Below are 18,475 nucleotides of genomic sequence, written 5' to 3' on the forward strand. Positions count from 1 at the left end.
TGCACTAATATAAAACAAAATGTGCATTTCAAATAATCTCAACACCTTGATATACAGATCAAGTGTAGTAGTAGTATACTCCTCGTAATAGGATCTAACAGGTTGAATGAAACATAACCTTGTCTCCACCATTACTCTTCCTTAATCACAAAATCCTTAATATTGTGAAATTCCTCTCTATATGTCTACTCTCTTGGGATACTGGATTCTATACTTTTGGCAACTACTTTTTGGTTATTCAGGAAGTAACACTAGTAGTTTAGATAAGTTGGAACGGTGCCACAAATGTATAGAACTTTCCTTAGACTGAATAAGTACCTTTCCTTCATCTTTAACATTCATTCTCTCTCTGGTAGACTAAGAGACTTCAGATAGGTTTTTACACTTCTCCAAAATCACTACTCCACCGCCAGAGTAATCACCATCTTATCAACAGACTTTCTAGCACAAAGGCAAGTCTCGAAATCTGATGTGGTGTAGTCTAAGAGTTTTAAACACACCCTTATCGACTAACATATAGTCCGTCTTCTTAATCCTAAGATTTACTTGATTGTCTTCCAATGTTCCTCTCCTGCATTAATCTGATACCAACTCATTACTCCCACTCAACAATAGGTGTATGGTCTAAGGCATACTAAAGCATATCTGAGACCTCTCACTGTTGATTTAAGGAATTCTTTCATGGCTTTATCTTTTCTGGAATAGTTGAGACTTTTCCTTAGATAAATAAAATCTATGCCTAGAAGTCGAGAAGCTTCGATAGATTGCCATTAGACAAAAAATGCTTCAGCATCTTACTAAAGTAAGTTACTTGCATTAGAGTAAGTAATTACCAGGTATACACAAGTCATAGGTTTAGATAAACTCAAACCTATAATACTAGGAACAGGAAGTCTTGTTAAGTCCATTGAATAGACTTATAAACTAAAATTTCCTTTCATGTCCTTGTAATCAAAAACTTTAGGTTACTCCGTGTGAATGGATTAAACCATAGTTCTATTGGCTTTTCTTCTTAGTTTCTTATTCTGACAATCCATTACATGTTTAAACTTACAATGGATTTTAATCACTAGTGTCTTCCAAGTCATAAGAAGGTGAGTTCCTAGAAACCCTCCCACTACGACAAGGTACCGTGAATTATGTCTAAGAAAACTAAAAGGCATTGACCTCTTCGGTTGTGTCAAGATAACAGAGACAGTGGGATCATCATATGTCAAATAAGATGATAGAACACTTTTGGAATCAAGAAAAAATTATCTCCTTTATTTCCTACTTTGTTTTTCAGACTTAGTCATTTTCTTTGAAAAGTTGTATTTGTTTAAACAAACACTTTCTTATCTAATGACTATGGGATGGTCCACCCCTAATCACTGAGAATAGCTAACAAACATGCAAACCATGGTTAATAGTTCTAGCTTTTCTTAAGATTTTGATTAGGTCATACATGAATCTAGTAATGGTTTACACTAAGTACACAACCATTGCATCATTCTGAAATTGTATTACCATAGAAGGACTTAGGCAACGATTAGTAACTAATCATCAATATGTAATTCCAATTTCTGGGGAGGTAAGTTTGGATATAATTCAAAATCAACTTAATGATCTTTGAACTGCATATCTACTAACTATTTATCCATCCCTATCAGTTCACAAGATCTTTAACCACTTACCTTAATGGTTTTTTCACCATTGCTAGAAATTCATGAAAATTTTCAAACATTTTAAATTTCTTTTGCTTAAGGTAAAATCTAGAGTGATCGTTTTAAGAATATAACGATCAACTCATATCCACCCCTGAATGTACATCCATCTGCGAATGAGATGAACTTACTTTCAGTGGATACGAACATAATGACTCTTTGCAAAGTTTGATCTTGTCAAAACCACTATGAACAAGATACAAATGCCATAGATTTATAAAATATGGTTGTGTCTTTTGATGACTCAGTTTTAGTTACATTAAAGAGTTCTTAGAATAGTGCAAGTGGATTTTGATCACAGAATTCTAAACTCATATTCCTTACAAACATACAGTTTGAATCCATTGATAGAAAATGGTTATTAAACACTTGTGAAAGTGTAACTGTATAATGAGTAATTCTTTCTTGGACCACAACTACTAATTTAACTCTAAGTTGATTTGCCCATACAAGTAGGAGATTTCTAAGATTCAGGATTTATATCATTTTGGGATAGAATTTCGGGATTATAATCATATGCGTCATTTAATTTCTTAAGAGAAAATAGAATGCCATTAAATGATTTATAGACCATTCATACAATGATATGTTATTGAGCTGATTCGAAATGAATAAGCTAAGAGGAATTAGGATAATTTCGTTTTTAAATAAGAATCCAACGATGCTTCAATTAGCGAGAGTCAAAGTAATCTTATTTATACAATCTTCTTGTTTCATATTGTAAATACTAGTCTAAGGTGTCATCAATTGATGAACAGCTAGATGTTGCATTTACAATATTTATCTTTCGAGATCCAACACTATTATGTTTGTCTAATGGTGACAATCCATTAGGGATTTGTCCCATTAGAACAACAAACCAAGTTAGACCAACAATGAAGATTCGAAATTAAACTACAACTAATTACAGAAAATAACATGGTTCAATATAAATTCATACACAATTCAGAAATCTATAAACACATAGCAAGTAGGAATGACAAGTGAAAATACTAAAACATACAATCCTAAATAATTTCCAAGGTCTTCAACAAATTGATATTAGTGTCCCATTTAGGCGAGAGTCAGTGATACCATCCATTGAATAGAGTTGTCAGCTCATCTAAAATGATAAACATTCTAGCAACCTTTTATTCGATCAAGATTGGAATCCAACGTTGTCTCGTTTAGGCGAGAGCCAAGGCTATTCTATCTTATGAGCTTCCACCACTGTTTCATACTTTTGTAAGTCAAATACAGTCACCACCATTAGGGTGATCGTTACTAATATAAAACACTTACAAATAATATTATCTTTTGAGATTCTACGGTGTTAAATTGGTAATGAACGTTCCTACATTAGGGAGGATCACTCACTAAAACAAGAACTATGTAGAACCAACAATGGAGATCGAATGTCCTAATAATAAAGCTCATTATTTAAAGTGTATTTTCTTCTATTATTTTAATCTATTTATTTTAAATATATATCTATTTATCTAAAATTTCCAATTTAGAATAAAAAATTCTAAATATAAATTTTAATTTAATATTTATAAATTATACTTAGATGGTTATTAAAATAACATGAATTATTTCCATCTTAGTAATAATATCAAATAAATATTTAGAAAATTATTCATTTTAAGTTGTTTCAAAATTAATTTAAATTAATTAACAACTCGAATTTAATTTTCTATAAATATATATTACATTTTTTTAAAAAAAAAAGAAGTATATAAGAATACTATTTTCGAAAAAATGCTTTAAAATAAAATAAAAATAAACCTTGGAAAAATTATCTTAATTTTATGTTGACCCAAAATTAATTAATAAAATTAATTTATAACCAAAATTATAATTTTCCTATTTAATTAAATATTTAAGAAAAATTTCAAATATTTAAGTATCATGATGAAGATCAACTTAAATATTAATTTTCTATTTAATTAAATACAATAGAAAATTACTTCAAGCAAAACAGATAATATCTATCTAGACTTTCATTGACTAATTAATTCATTTTCTAATTATAATATATATTTTAGTTCATTTATTTTAATTAATCATTAAATGAAAAAAATTATTGATTTAAGTTGATCAAAAATTAATTAATAAAATTAATTTACAACTTTAATCTATTTTTTAAGATAAATTCAAAAATATCTTGCATAATTAAATGCAATTTCGAAAAACGGATTAATAAAATAATATATATAGATATATACATGAAAATTATTCAAATTTAAGCTGTTATGAAATTTTAAAGAAAATTTCCAACTTAAAATAATTTTCTATTTAATTAAATATCATGAAAATAACAATATTTAAGTATCATGATGAAAATCAACTTAGATATTGAATTTTCAATTTAATTAAATGTATTAAACTCAAGAAATAAATAATTAAGTATAGATGAGACTTAATTATTAATTCTAGTTTAATACTAGGAAAAATATACTTAACTTAGATTGTACCAAAACTAATTATTAAACAATTAATTTCACAATCTATGATATTTTCCTAATTAAATATTAAAAAAAATAACTAGTTCTAGAAATAACTATCTAGAATATATTTCATTTACTAAGTGTTTTTCTAAAATTAACTTTAAAATATTAAATGAAAAATTATATTTCATATATTTTAAAAGTTAATTATGTTGCTACTTCAATTTTAATTAGGTTAGACTAATATAATTAACCTAATACAATTATTTAAATAAGGCAAATGGGCCTTCACAATTGGGGTAGTTCATGTGAGGGGGAGCTGGGTTCAGTATGTCGTACCCACTTCTATTGGCCCCCAACTCTCACACAAGGCCCAAAAGAGAGGAATTTAACCTTTAAATAAACAATTGTTATTCATTGAATAAGCCCAAATCTAATTGGGCCTAAATAAATTTACTTATGTTAAAATTTATTTTAGCAACCTAGTCCATTTACTTAGTAAAACATTACTGGGCTTCCTATATGCATCTAAGCCCAATAGCAAACATATAGGCTCACACAAGTCAAATGATTTGGATGGGCCCTATCATGTTACTAGGTTTACACAGATGAAAGAAATAGCAAAAATTACATGTTACAAATTTAATTACAATGTAATATATATACCAATAGGTCATACATACTCAAGGCGCATAGATAACTTAATGTCTATGAGAGCACACTTATTACATAATCAATTATATTCATAGTTATTTATAATCAACAACCTCTGTGTTTCATACAACCTCCTAAACATTTATCATTATAAATACTCACCTTTAGGGCTTCATAAAACACTCTAATTCACACATTACCATAACTCCATAATCTCAGTGCTTCATAAAGCACTCTAATTCACGCATTACCATAATTCCATAATCTCAGTGCTTCATAAAGCACTCTAATTCACGCATTACCATAATTCCATAATCTTAATGCTTCATAAAGCACTCTAATTCACGCATTACCATAATTCCATAATCTCAGTGCTTCATAAAGCACTCTAATCTTACATCTCTATAAGCAAGAATTCTTACATTTCGTGAGTCACTAAGATTCTGCAAGAAAAGAAACTAATTTCTTAAGCAATATAAAAATCCATTCATTCACATTATAACAAAGATATATCCAGTTACAAATCATCACATAATAACATGCTTAAGTCATTTCACAACTTCGTAATCACACAATACTGGTACTTTATAAAGTACCCTTACCACTCGTTAACCACGAGCTACTTATGTCACTATCATTGCCCGATACAGCAAACGATAAGTAAGAAACCTATCCACGGTTTCAGGAGTAATTACTCATAACGGTAATGACCGTATCTTTTACTCGATCATAATCGAGTCACAACGATAATAATCGTTTCATATCATTACCCTCGATTTTAATCGAGTCTCAACGATGATAATCGTTTCCTATTATTTTCCCTCGATCATAATCGAGTCACAACCAGTACATAACATTAACCTCGATTAAGATTAAATCACAACAACATATACCAAGATTTCAATCTTAATTGATATTGTAACAATCATTATATTAAGCTTATACAGTATTTAATACTTTTCTTACCTTAGTTCAGAACTCAAGCGTACGGGCTGACTTGAGTGGAAAATAAGCTAGGCAATCCCGGTCCTATGTCACAACAACCAAAACTCAATAAAAACGTTAATCAAATTTCTGATAATCTACTCCAATTCTCACAATCGAACACACCCTACTTTCCCCCGGATCAAACTAGCTTAACCATTTCCAAAACACCCTGAATTTCACTCCGAAAGACACCCCAAATCAGATCGGACTTGAGGAGAATAACCCGAAATTTCCCATTACTGTGAAAAAGGGTCGGCCGTTTTTATGGGTGTCAGAAAAACGGCCTACCTTTTTTTCCTGGCAGCCATGAAATTTTCTTGTTTTTCACCCCAAAAACCAATCAAACCTCCACCAAACCTAACCAAACTTTCCAGAACAGTATAATAACATAAATATAACATATCCCAAGCATCAAATTACATTAATTCAATCTCTAACTCAAATTCATATGCTCAAGTGAAAGAAAATCCATTCCTTTAGCTTCTTCAAACACAACACAATCTCAACAGCCATGAAATCAAATAAAACATGTACAAACAAACCTAATTCAACTAAGAAATCATGCTCAGAACTCATCTAAGCCTATAGCCCTTAAAACTTACAAAAACTAACAAAAACCTAGCTTTAGAAACCTAGGAATTCATCAAAACATGAGGAGGAACTTACCTCAAGGTTCTAGGTTGGCTTGGTGGTTGAGTTCAGCTCTGAAATTGTAGGTTTGCTGAAGAAAAGAAGTCCCCTAATGGCTGGCTCAAGCTTGCACGAGAGAGAGAAGGAGAGAAGTTGAAGATGGAGAAGTTACTTAGCCTCCAAGTAACTTAAATAACAAAATTTCTCTTCTTTTTCTTTCTTTCTATTTTTTTTTTTAAAATATCACAGCCCCTAAATAAAATAAAAAAAGAATAAAAGATTAATTATTTAAATAATAATTAAATTACCCTCAAAGCTAAATAATCTCCAAAATAACCTAAGGGCATTTTTGTAATTTTGCTAATTCCATTCAAACGACATTCTAAAATTTCTAACCTAGTCCGGAATATTCCCAAAATAATTCTTCCATTAACGTCGTGACATTTCTGACTACATCGCTACATTTCCACAATTGTCGGGCCCAAAAAATATTTTATTTTGAAATTGATATCCTCGGTACTCACATATCCCAATATAATCTCCGTAATTAAAAAATTACGCTATTTATTTCATTGAGTAAATTCTAAATAATTACCCTCAGCAAGATCATAATCTTACTTCGTTACCAAAATAATTACATATTTAATAAAATATGTCTATTTAAATATTATTTATTTTTTTTGGATATTACATTAGCGCTCCCACTAAATTATACTATCATGTTCCCAAAATGTACGTATCACCCTGAACCAAAAGTAGGCTTAACTAACAAATCAAAGAACATGTATAATACTCTTGAGATCGAACCTAACCATATCAGGATTAAGATCATTTGATCGAGGATCAACAGGTGATATTGAATTGAATAGATATTATGGTAAATTTTAACAAATCTAATCAAAGTTCAATTCCGTCCCTTCCGATGTATATTCCATACATCCGATACTGGTAAACTTTGCCAATGCCCTGGAAAGGACATAACACTTATCCAAGGTGTAAGAATACCTATCGCTGATTATATCATGCCAGTCTAAATCCAGTGAACTGACAAATCAGGGAATAAACTTTCGAACATATAATTAAGATTATATTCCACTATGCTCACAATACTATAATCATTAACAAATTCATATGTTCTGGACTTAAATAGAATTCATACATTATATGTAGATAATCATGAAATAAATCATGTGAACCATGCAACATAAAATGTTATATCTGATCTTTATTAATACGTAAATCTGATTATATTGAAATGAGTTTTATTTAGGGCACAAAACCCAACAAACTCCCACTTGCAATAATATAAAACAAAATGTGCATTTCAAATAATCTCAACACCTTGATATACAGATCAAGTGTAGTAGTAGTATACTCCTCGTAATAGTATCTAACAGGTTGAATGAAACACAACCCTGTCTCCACCATTACTCTTCCTTAATCACAAAATCCTTAATATTGTGAAATTCCTCTCTATATGTCTACTCTCTTGGGATACTGGATTCTATACTTTTGGCAACTACTTTTTGGTTATTCAGGAAGTAACACTAGTAGTTAAGATAAGTTGGAACGGTGCCACAAATGTATATAACTTTCCTTAGACTGAATAAGTACCTTTCCTGCATCTTTAACATTCAGTCTCTCTCTGGTAGACTAAGAGACTTCAGATAGGTTTTTATACTTCTCCAAAATCACTACTCCACCGCCAGAGTAATCACCATCTTATCAACAGACTTTCTAGCACAAAGGCAAGTCTCGAAATCTGATGTGGTGTAGTCTAAGAGTTTTAAACACACCCTTATCGACTAACATATAGTCCCTCTTCTTAATCTTAAGATTTACTTGATTGTCTTCCAATGTTCCTCTCCTGGATTAATCTGATACCAACTCATTACTCCCACTCAACAATAGGTGTATGGTCTAAGGCATACTAAAGCATATCTGAGACCTCTCACTGTTGATTTAAGGAATTCTTTCATGGTTTTATCTTTTCTGGAATAGTTGAAACTTTTCCTTAGATAAATAAAATCTATGCCTAGAAGTCGAGAAGCTTCTATAGATTGCCATTAGACAGAAAATGCTTCAGCATCTTACTAAAGTAAGTTGCTTGCATTAGAGTAAGTAATTACCAGGTATACACAAGTCATTGGTTTAGATAAACTCAAACCTATAATATTAGGAACAGGAAGTCTTGTTAAGTCCATTGAATAGACTTATAAAATAAAATTTCCTTTCATGTCCTTGTCATAAAAAACTTTAGGTTACTCCGTGTGAATGGATTAAACCATAGTTCTATTGGCTTTTCTTCTTAGTTTCTTATTCTGACAATCCATTACATGTTTAAACTTACAATGGATTTTAATCACTAGTGTCTTCCAAGTCATAAGAAGGTGAGTTCCTAGAAACCCTCCCACTACGACAAGGTACCGTGAATTATGTCTAAGAAAACTAAAAGGCATTGACCTCTTCGGTTGTGTCAAGATAACAGGGGCAGTGGGATCATCATATGTCAAATAAGATGATAGAACACTTTTGGAATCAAGAAAAAATTATCTCCTTTATTTCCTACTTTGTTTTTCAGACTTAGTCATTTTCTTTGAAAAGTTGTATTTGTTTAAACAAACACTTTCTTATCTAATGACTATGGGATGGTCCACCCCTAATCACTGAGAATAGCTAACAAACATGCAAACCATGGTTAATAGTTCTAGCTTTTCTTAAGATTTTGATTAGGTCATACATGAATCTAGTAATGGTTTACACTAAGTACACAACCATTGCATCATTCTGAAATTGTATTACCATAGAAGAACTTAGGCAACGATTAGTAACTAATCATCAATATGTAACTCGAATTTCTGGGGAGGTAAGTTTGGATATAATTCAAAATCAACTTAATGATCTTTGAACTGCATATCTACTAACTATTTCTCCACCCCTATCAGTTCGCAAGATCTTTAACCACTTACCTTAATGGTTTTTTCACCATTGCTAGAAATTCATGAAATTTTTCAAACATTTTAAATTTCTTTTGCTTAAGGTAAAATCTAGAGTGATTGTTTTAAGAATATAACGATAAACTTATATCCACCCCTGAATGTACATCCATCTGCGAATGAGATCAACTTACTTTCAGTGGATACGAACATAATGACTCTTTGCAAAGTTCGATCTTGTCAAAACCACTATGAACAAGATACAAATGCCATAGATTTATAAAATATGGTTGTGTCTTTTGATGACTCAGTTTTAGTTACATTAAAGAGTTCTTAGAATAGTGCAAGTTGATTTTGATCAAAGAATTCTAAACTCATATTCCTTACTAACATACAGTTTGAATCTATTGATAGAAATTGGTTATTAAACACTTGTGAAAGTGTAACTGTATAATGAGTAATTCTTTCTTGGACCACAACTACTAATTTAACTCTAAGTTGATTTGCCCATACAAGTAGGAGATTTCTAAGATTCAGGATTTATATCATTTTGGGATAGAATTTCGGGATTATAATCATATGCATCATTTAATTTCTTAAGAGAAAATAGAATGACATTAAATGATTTATAGACCATTCATACAATGATATGTTATTGAGCTGATTCGAAATGAATAAGCTAAGAGGAATTAGGATAATTTCATTTTTAAATAGGAATCCAACGATGCTTCGATTAGCGACAGTCAAAGTAATCTTATTTATACAATCTTCTTGTTTCATATTGTAAATACTAGTCTAAGGTGTCATCAATTGATGAACAGCTAGATGTTGCATTTACAATATTTATCTTTCGAGATCCAACACTATTATGTTTGTCTAATGGTGACAATCCATTAGGGATTTGTCCCATTAGAACAACAAACCAAGTTAGACCAACAATGAAGATTCGAAATTAAACTACAACTAATTACAGAAAATAACATGGTTCAATATAAATTCATACACAATTCAGAAATTTATAAACACATAGCAAGTAGGAATGACAAGTGAAAATACTAAAACATACAATCCTAAATAATTTCCAAGGTCTTCAACAAATTGATATTAGTGTCCCGTTTAGGCGAGAGTCAGTGATACCATCCATTGAATAGAGTTGTCAGCTCATCTAAAATGATAAACATTCTAGCAACCTTTTATTCGATCAAGATTGGAATCCAACGTTGTCTCGTTTAGGCGAGAGCCAAGGCTATTCTATCTTATGAGCTTCCACCACTGTTTCATACTTTTGTAAGTCAAATACAGTCACCACCATTAGGGTGATCGTTACTAATATAAAACACTTACAAATAATATTATCTTTTGAGATTCTACGGTGTTAAATTGGTAATGAACGTTCTTCCATTAGGGAGGATCACTCACTAAAACAAGAACTATGTAGAACCAACAATGGAGATCAAATGTCCTAATAATAAAGCTCATTATTTAAAGTGTATTTTCTTCTATTATTTATTTTAATCTATTTGTTTTAAATATATATTTATTTATCTAAAATTTTCAATTTAGAAGAAAAAATTCTAAATATAAATTTTAATTTAATATTTATAAATTATACTTAGATGGATATTAAAATAACATGAATTATTTCCATCTTAGTAATAATATCAAATAAATATTTAGAAAATTATTCAATTTAAGTTGTTTCAAAATTAATTTAAATTAATTAACAACTCAAATTTAATTTTCTATAAATATATATTACATTTTTTTAAAAAAAAAGAAGTATATAAGAATACTATTTTCGAAAAAATGCTTTAAAATAAAATAAAAATAAACCTTGAAAAAATTATCTTAATTTTATGTTGGCCCAAAATTAATTTATAACAAAAATTATAATTTTCCTATTTAATTAAATATTTTAGAAAAATTTCAAATATTTATGTAATATCCCAGAAAATAAATAATATTTAAATGGACATATTTTATTAAATATGTAATTACTTGGAAAATGAAGTAGGATTATGATCTTACTTAGATGAATTTTTGAGAAATTATTTAAGTAAATATGTTATTTTGGGCCCGGCAATTGTGGAAATTTAGCTATGCGGTTAGCAATGTCACGACATTAAATGAAAGAATTATTTTGAGAATATCCCGGATTAAGTTAGAATTTTATTAGAATGTCGGAATGGGAAGTTAGTAAAATTACCAAAATGCCCCTAGGGTTTTCTTTTAAAAAAAAAAAAAAGTGTGAGAGGGGTAAATTAGGAATTCAAGAAAATATTTTTTTTGACTTTCCCTCTTTTCTTTGCTGCTGCCCATTTTTATTTAAAAGGAAAGAAATTTTAAAAAAGAAAGAAAAGAAAAGTTTTTTTTTTAAAAGAAAGAAGGAGTTTCCTTCCAAGAGAAGCAATCTCTTTTTCTCCATTTTCTTCTCCTTTTTCCTTCGAGCAGCTGAACCAACCTCAAGAGGGATTGGTTTGCTTCAGCCAATACCAATTTTCAGAGTTAAACTCCATCTCCAAGTTGACCTTGCACCCTAGGTAAGTTCACCCTTCTAGTCTTGGTGTTTTCTTAAGTTTTCAAGCTAGGTTTTGTTAGTTTTTTGAAAATTTTCAAAGCTGTAGGTTTAGTGAGGGTGTAGGTTTGTTATCCAAGTTAAATATGGTTTGTTAATGCATGTTTGGATTGAATTCATGGCTGTTGGGATTGAGTGGAGAGTGAGGAAGCTAAAAGAAACTTGTTTTCTTCACTTGAGTATGTGATTTCAAGCTAGAGATTGAACCATTGTGTTTTGCAGCTTAGGTTATGTTATATGTATGTTAATAAACTGTTCTGGAAAGTTTGGATAGGTTTGGAAGGGTTTTGGATCGATTTTTGGTGAAAAGGAACTATTGTTCCTGGTACGCGAACCGGTCGACCGGATGGGTTCTCGTATACCGAACCGGTCGACCGGTTGCCTGCAGGGGAGAATTTCTTCGGGTTTGTTTTATGTTCAGTTTTGACCCGGGGAGTTATGTACTATCTGTTTTAAATTAAATATGGGATGGTTGACCTAAATTAGGGTTGTTGGGAGTTAGGTTACGTTTGATTTCTAAATTAGGGTTTTAAATCCGGAATATTATGTTAAGGTATTTATTGTGTTTCTCAATTGTCGTGACATAGGACCGGGATTGCCTAGCTTGTTTTTCCACCCAGGTCGGCCATATTCTTGATTTCTGAATTAAGGTAAGAAAAGTGGTAAGCACCGTATGTGGTTAAAAATCAATGAATGAATGGAGGTGATTTTGATTATTAACATGATGTTGATTAAGCTTATTAAGCCTAGGTTATTACCTAGGGTTGGAAACGGTTATTACCGTTATGAGTAATTACTCTTGAGACCGCGGTTAGGTCTCTTACTTATCGTTTGCGTTATCGGGCAACGATAGTGACATATTCAGCTCGTATGTAACGAGTGGTAAAAGTGGTACTTTATTAAGTACCAGGAATGTATGATGTTTAAGGAAATGCTTATTATTATCGAATAGTGAGTAAACATAATGGCATGAGAATAAGTTGTTAATCTTTTTCTTTCAATTATTGTTTTTGTCACTTTCTTGCTGAGTCTTTGTGACTCACTGGTGCTTTATGGTGCAGGTAAAGGAAAAGCTAAAGTTGAACAACCATGAGTTATGGTCACAGCAGCAATGTACATACCAGCCACAGGCAGCCCAGTTTACAGGATGCTCTATTTTGATTGTATTTTGGAAAATATAAAGTTTATGTTGTAAAATACTTTGAAACCAGTTTGTAAATATTTTGGAAACAAGGGGACCCCATAAATCATGTTACTTATCTTTTGTTAAATAGTTTAAAGGATGAGTTTTTAACTATCAAAATTTTAATTACCCACACTTTTAGTATAATTACATCTTATATAATTATTGGTATTTTAAATAAAGTGCACACACGTGGCGTCCCTGTTGGACAGGGCGTTACAACATGGTATCAGAGCGCCAAGGTTTTTAGATCCTGAAGACTGGTTTGATATGTACATTGGCTGCAAGGACCTGATTGACTCATGGTTTAGTAAGTTTTAAGTTAAAAGATAGCTTGTTAATTTTCTGATTATCTGGTTATTTGAATTATGTCGATATCAGAATGTTGTGGGAAGGATTATAATATATGGAAATACTTATCAGTATTGTTATTACTTGGAATGTGATCGCAGGTGTATAGTTATGCACCCTAGGCGGACTGGTAGGGGTGCCCGCGAGCTAGCTGGGCTCGGGGCTGCTGGTGAGGGTGAGAACCCTTTACCACCACCTAATTGGGAACAGTTATATGCTGCTATGCAAGAAACTATTCGGCAGCAGGGTGAACAAATCAGAGAATTGAGAGAGCAGCGAGCTCAGCCTGCTCTAAATCTGAATCCTGATCCTCCGGCACCTCTAGTAGTGCCACCGGATGCAGGAAATCGTTTGGAACCATTATATGAACGGTTCAGGAAGCAGAACCCGCCAGTGTTTGAGGGTGGTGCTGATCCACTTAAAGCAGAGCAATGGATGAGTATGATAACATCCATTTTTGATTTTATGCGAGTTGAAGATAATGACCGGGTCAGGTGTGCTACCTATATGTTACGAGATGATGCCCGTATTTGGTGGGAGATTGTATCTCAGGGCCATGATCTGAATAATATGACCTGGGAAACTTTTCGGGCCTTATTTTTTGAAAAGTATTATAATGAGTCTATTAAGGCAGCAAAGGCAGAAGAGTTTATACGGTTAACTCAGGGTAGTATGACTGTGACGAGTATGCTACTAAGTTCGATCGGCGGCAAAGTTTGCCTCAGATGAGGTGGCTACTGAAGCTGCTAGAAAAGCCAAGTTTATTCGGGGGCTGGATGAACACATCGCCCGGGATGTGATTGTTGCTTCTAAACAACCGGGGGTTGCCCGAACTTATGCTCAGATAGTTGAGTTGGCTTTAGTTTCTGAGGGTGCAGAGGCTCAGATACGAAAGAAAAATATTGCTAGAAGAGATTCATGGAAACAATCGGCGAGTCTTGGTTCGGGTAGGGGTACTGATCTTGGTGACCGCAGGAAAAGACCTAGTGAAACATCAGCAGCAGGCCCAAACAAAAGATTCCAGGGTAACCAAGGTTTTCGTCGTAGTGGGAACGAAAACTGGCGGACTTTTCCTGAATGTCCGAGGTGTAAAAGGCATCACACGGGCGAGTGTCGGGCTAGGGCCTGTTTCCACTGTGGAATGGTGGGTCATATGAAGAGAAATTGTCCACAATTTCTACGGTTAGAGCAAAAGAAGGATGATACACCCGCTCCTGCTCGAGTATTTGCCCTGACTCAAGCTGAGGCTGATGCTGGTCCTTCTACTGTGACAGGTCAGCTTTCTGTTGCTGGTACTTTATTGACTGTATTAATTGATTCTGGTGCGACGCATTCTTATATTTCAAGTAGAATAGTTGAGCAGCTGAAGAAACCTAGTGATGTGCTTTCTAGAGGTTTTGGAACCTTGTTGCCTACTGGGGAGTTGGTTATCTCCAGCAGGTGGGTTCGATCCCTTCCGGTGTTTGTGGCAGGAAGAGAGTTATCGATTGATCTGATAGAATTAAATCGAGGATTTTGATGTTATTTTGGGAATGGATTGGCTTGCTAAATACAACGCTACCATTGATTGTAAAAGAAAGATGGTAACTTTTCAGCCTGAGGGCGAGGACCCTTTTGTATTTGTGGGTAAGATGCAAGGATCTCGGATTCCCTTAATTTCAGCCCTTAAGGCAAGGGATTTGTTGTGTGAAGGGTGCATTGGTTTCTTAGCAAGTGTTGTGGATATTTCCAGGGAACCACTAGCGGGACCGGAGCATGTCCCAGTAGTTCGAGAATTTACGGATGTGTTCCCGGAAGAGTTACCGGGGTTGCCACCAAAACGTGAAATTGATTTTGAGATTGATTTAATACCAGAGCCGAGCACTGTATCGAAAGCTCCCTACGGGATGGCACTGCAGAGCCGAAAGAGTTAAAAGTTCAATTACGGGGGATGATGGATTTGAAATTTACTAGACCTAGTACTTCACCTTGGGGTGCACCGGTTTTGTTTGTGAAAGGAAAGATGGAACATTACGAATGTGTATAGATTATCGGGAGTTAAACAAATTAACAGTGAAGAACAAGTACCCTCTGCCAAGAATAGATGATTTATTTGATCAGTTGCAGGGTAAAACTGTCTTTTCTAAAATTGATCTTCGATCTGGTTATCACCAACTGAGGATTCGAGAGGAGGATATTCCCAAGACAGCTTTTCGGACCCGGTATGGTCATTATGAATTCTTGGTAATGTCCTTCGGATTGACGAATGCCCCGGCAGCATTTATGGACTTGATGAACCGAGTGTTCAGAGATTTTCTGGATGATTTTGTTATTGTTTTTATCGATGATATTCTAATTTATTCAGACTCGGAAGAGACTCACGAAAGACATCTTCGAATGGTATTACAACGTCTCAGGGAGCATAAGTTGTATGCCAAATTTAAGAAATGTGAATTTTGGTTACCTCAGGTGAGTTTCTTGGGGCATGTGGTGAGTAAAGATGGTATTTTAGTGGATCCAGTAAAGGTTGAAGCAGTGCGTGACTGGCCTCGACCTAAGTCAGCAACTGAAGTTAGAAGTTTCCTGGGGTTAGCAGGGTATTACCGAAGATTTGTTGAGGGCTTTGCAAAGATTTCTACGCCTTTAACTGAGTTGACCCGAAAGAATTGTAAGTTTGTTTGGACTGACAAGTGTGAAGGTAGTTTCCAAGAATTGAAGCAAAGGTTGATTACCGCTCCTGTGCTAACCTTACCAAAAGGTGATGAAAAGTTTGTGATTTATTGTGATGCATCCAAACAAGGGTTAGGTTGTGTTCTTATGCAGTCAGGAAAAGTGATTGCTTATGCATCCAGGCAATTGAAGGAGTATGAGCAACGATATCCTACCCATGATATTGAATTAGCAGCGGTTGTCTTTGCACTAAAAGTTTGGCGTCACTATCTGTACGGTGAGAAGTGTGAAATTTATACAGATCATAAAAGCCTCAAGTACTTTTTCACTCAGAAGGATTTAAATATGAGGTAACGACGATGGTTAGAACTGGTCAAAGATTATGACTGCGAGATTCTCTACCACCCTGGTAAAGCAAATGTGGTAGCGGATGCTCTAAGTCGGAAAGGACCAGGGCAAGTTTGTGAACTAAAACAAATCTCAGCCAAGTTGGCTGAGGATATGACGAGAGCGGGAATTGAATTTGTAATTGGAAAACTTGCTAATATCACCATACAATCTAATCTGTTGGAAAGAATTAGAGTAGCCCAACAAGGTGACCTTGAGCTACAGGGACATAAGGAGAAGTTAGAGGCTGGATTGGCAAGAGACTTTTCATGCTTATCTGATGGGTTGCTGCGATACAAAAACAGAATCTGTGTACCGGATGACGAAGAAATCAGACAAGAAATTCTTGATGAATCTCATACTACACCGTACTCCTTACACCCGGGAACAACCAAGATGTATCATGATGTGAAAGCTTTATATTGGTGGCCGGGTATGAAGAGGGATATTGTTGAATATGTGTCAAAATGCTTAACCTGTCAACAAATTAAAGTAGAACACCAAAGGCCGGCAGGTTTGCTTCAGCCTCTAAAGATTCCTGAATGGAAATGGGAAGATATCACCATGGATTTTGTGGTGGGATTACCCAAAACAGTAGGGTATTATGATTCTATTTGGGTGATAGTGGATCGATATACGAAGTCTGCTCACTTTCTCCCGGTGAGGACAACGTATACAGTGGATCAATATGCTGATTTGTATATTAAGGAGATAGTTCGACTTCATGGTGCCCCAAAGTCGATAGTTTCAGATCGAGATCCAAAATTTACATCCAAGTTCTGGGGAAGTTTACAGCAAGCAATGGGTACTAAGTTGAAATTCAGTACAGCTTTTCATCCTCAAACCGATGGTCAATCTGAAAGAACTATTCAGATACTTGAGGATATGTTGAGGGCATGTATAATGGATTTTGAAGGTTCTTGGAACAAGTACCTACCTCTGATTGAGTTTTCTTATAACAATAGTTATCAGAGTACCGTTGGCATGGCTCCGTATGAGATGCTTTATGGAAGGAAATGTCGATCACCTATTCACTGGGATGAGGCTGGTGAACGTAGGTATCTTGGACCTGAAGCTGTCCAAAGAACGAGCGAGGCTATTGAGAAGATTCGAGCTCGTATGCTTGCTTCCCAAAGTAGACAGAAAAGCTACGCAGATCCAAAGCGTAGAGATGTTGAATTCCAAGTTGGGGATTTTGTTTTTCTTCGGGTGTCCCCAATGAAGGGAATTCGAAGGTTCGGGAAGAAAGGAAAGTTGAGTCCCAGATTTATTGGTCCATTTGAGATTCTTGAGAAAGTAGGTCAGGTAGCTTATCGGTTGGCTCTACCTCCTGCCTTATCTGGGGTTCATAACGTGTTTCATGTCTCGATGCTTCGAAAATATGTATCTGATACAACTCATATCTTAAGTTATGAAGACATTGAGCTTCAAACCGACCTGTCGTATGAAGAACAACCAGTACAGATCTTAGACAGGAAAGAAAAGGTGTTACGAAACAAGACTATTTCACTAGTCAAAGTGTTGTGGCGGAACAGCAAAGTTGAAGAAGCGACTTGGGAATTAGAGTCGCAGATGCGGGAGTTGTATCCCGAGCTTTTCAGGTAAATTTCGAGGACGAAATTCCTATAAGTGGGGGATAGTTGTAATATCCCAGAAAATAAATAATATTTAAATGGACATATTTTATTAAATATGTAATTACTTGGAAAATGAAGTAGGATTATGATCTTACTTAGATGAATTTTTGAGAAATTATTTAAGTAAATATGTTATTTTGGGCCCGGCAATTGTGGAAATTTAGCTATGTGGTTAGCAATGTCACGACATTAAATGAAAGAATTATTTTGAGAATATCCCGGATTAAGTTAGAATTTTATTAGAATGTCGGAATGGGAAGTTAGTAAAATTACCAAAATGCCCCTAGGGTTTTCTTTTAAAAAAAAAAAAAAAGTGTGAGAGGGGTAAATTAGGAATTCAAGAAAATATTTTTT

Source organism: Cannabis sativa, unplaced genomic scaffold (assembly GCF_029168945.1).
Source record: "Cannabis sativa cultivar Pink pepper isolate KNU-18-1 unplaced genomic scaffold, ASM2916894v1 Contig7, whole genome shotgun sequence".
NCBI lineage: Eukaryota > Viridiplantae > Streptophyta > Magnoliopsida > Rosales > Cannabaceae > Cannabis > Cannabis sativa.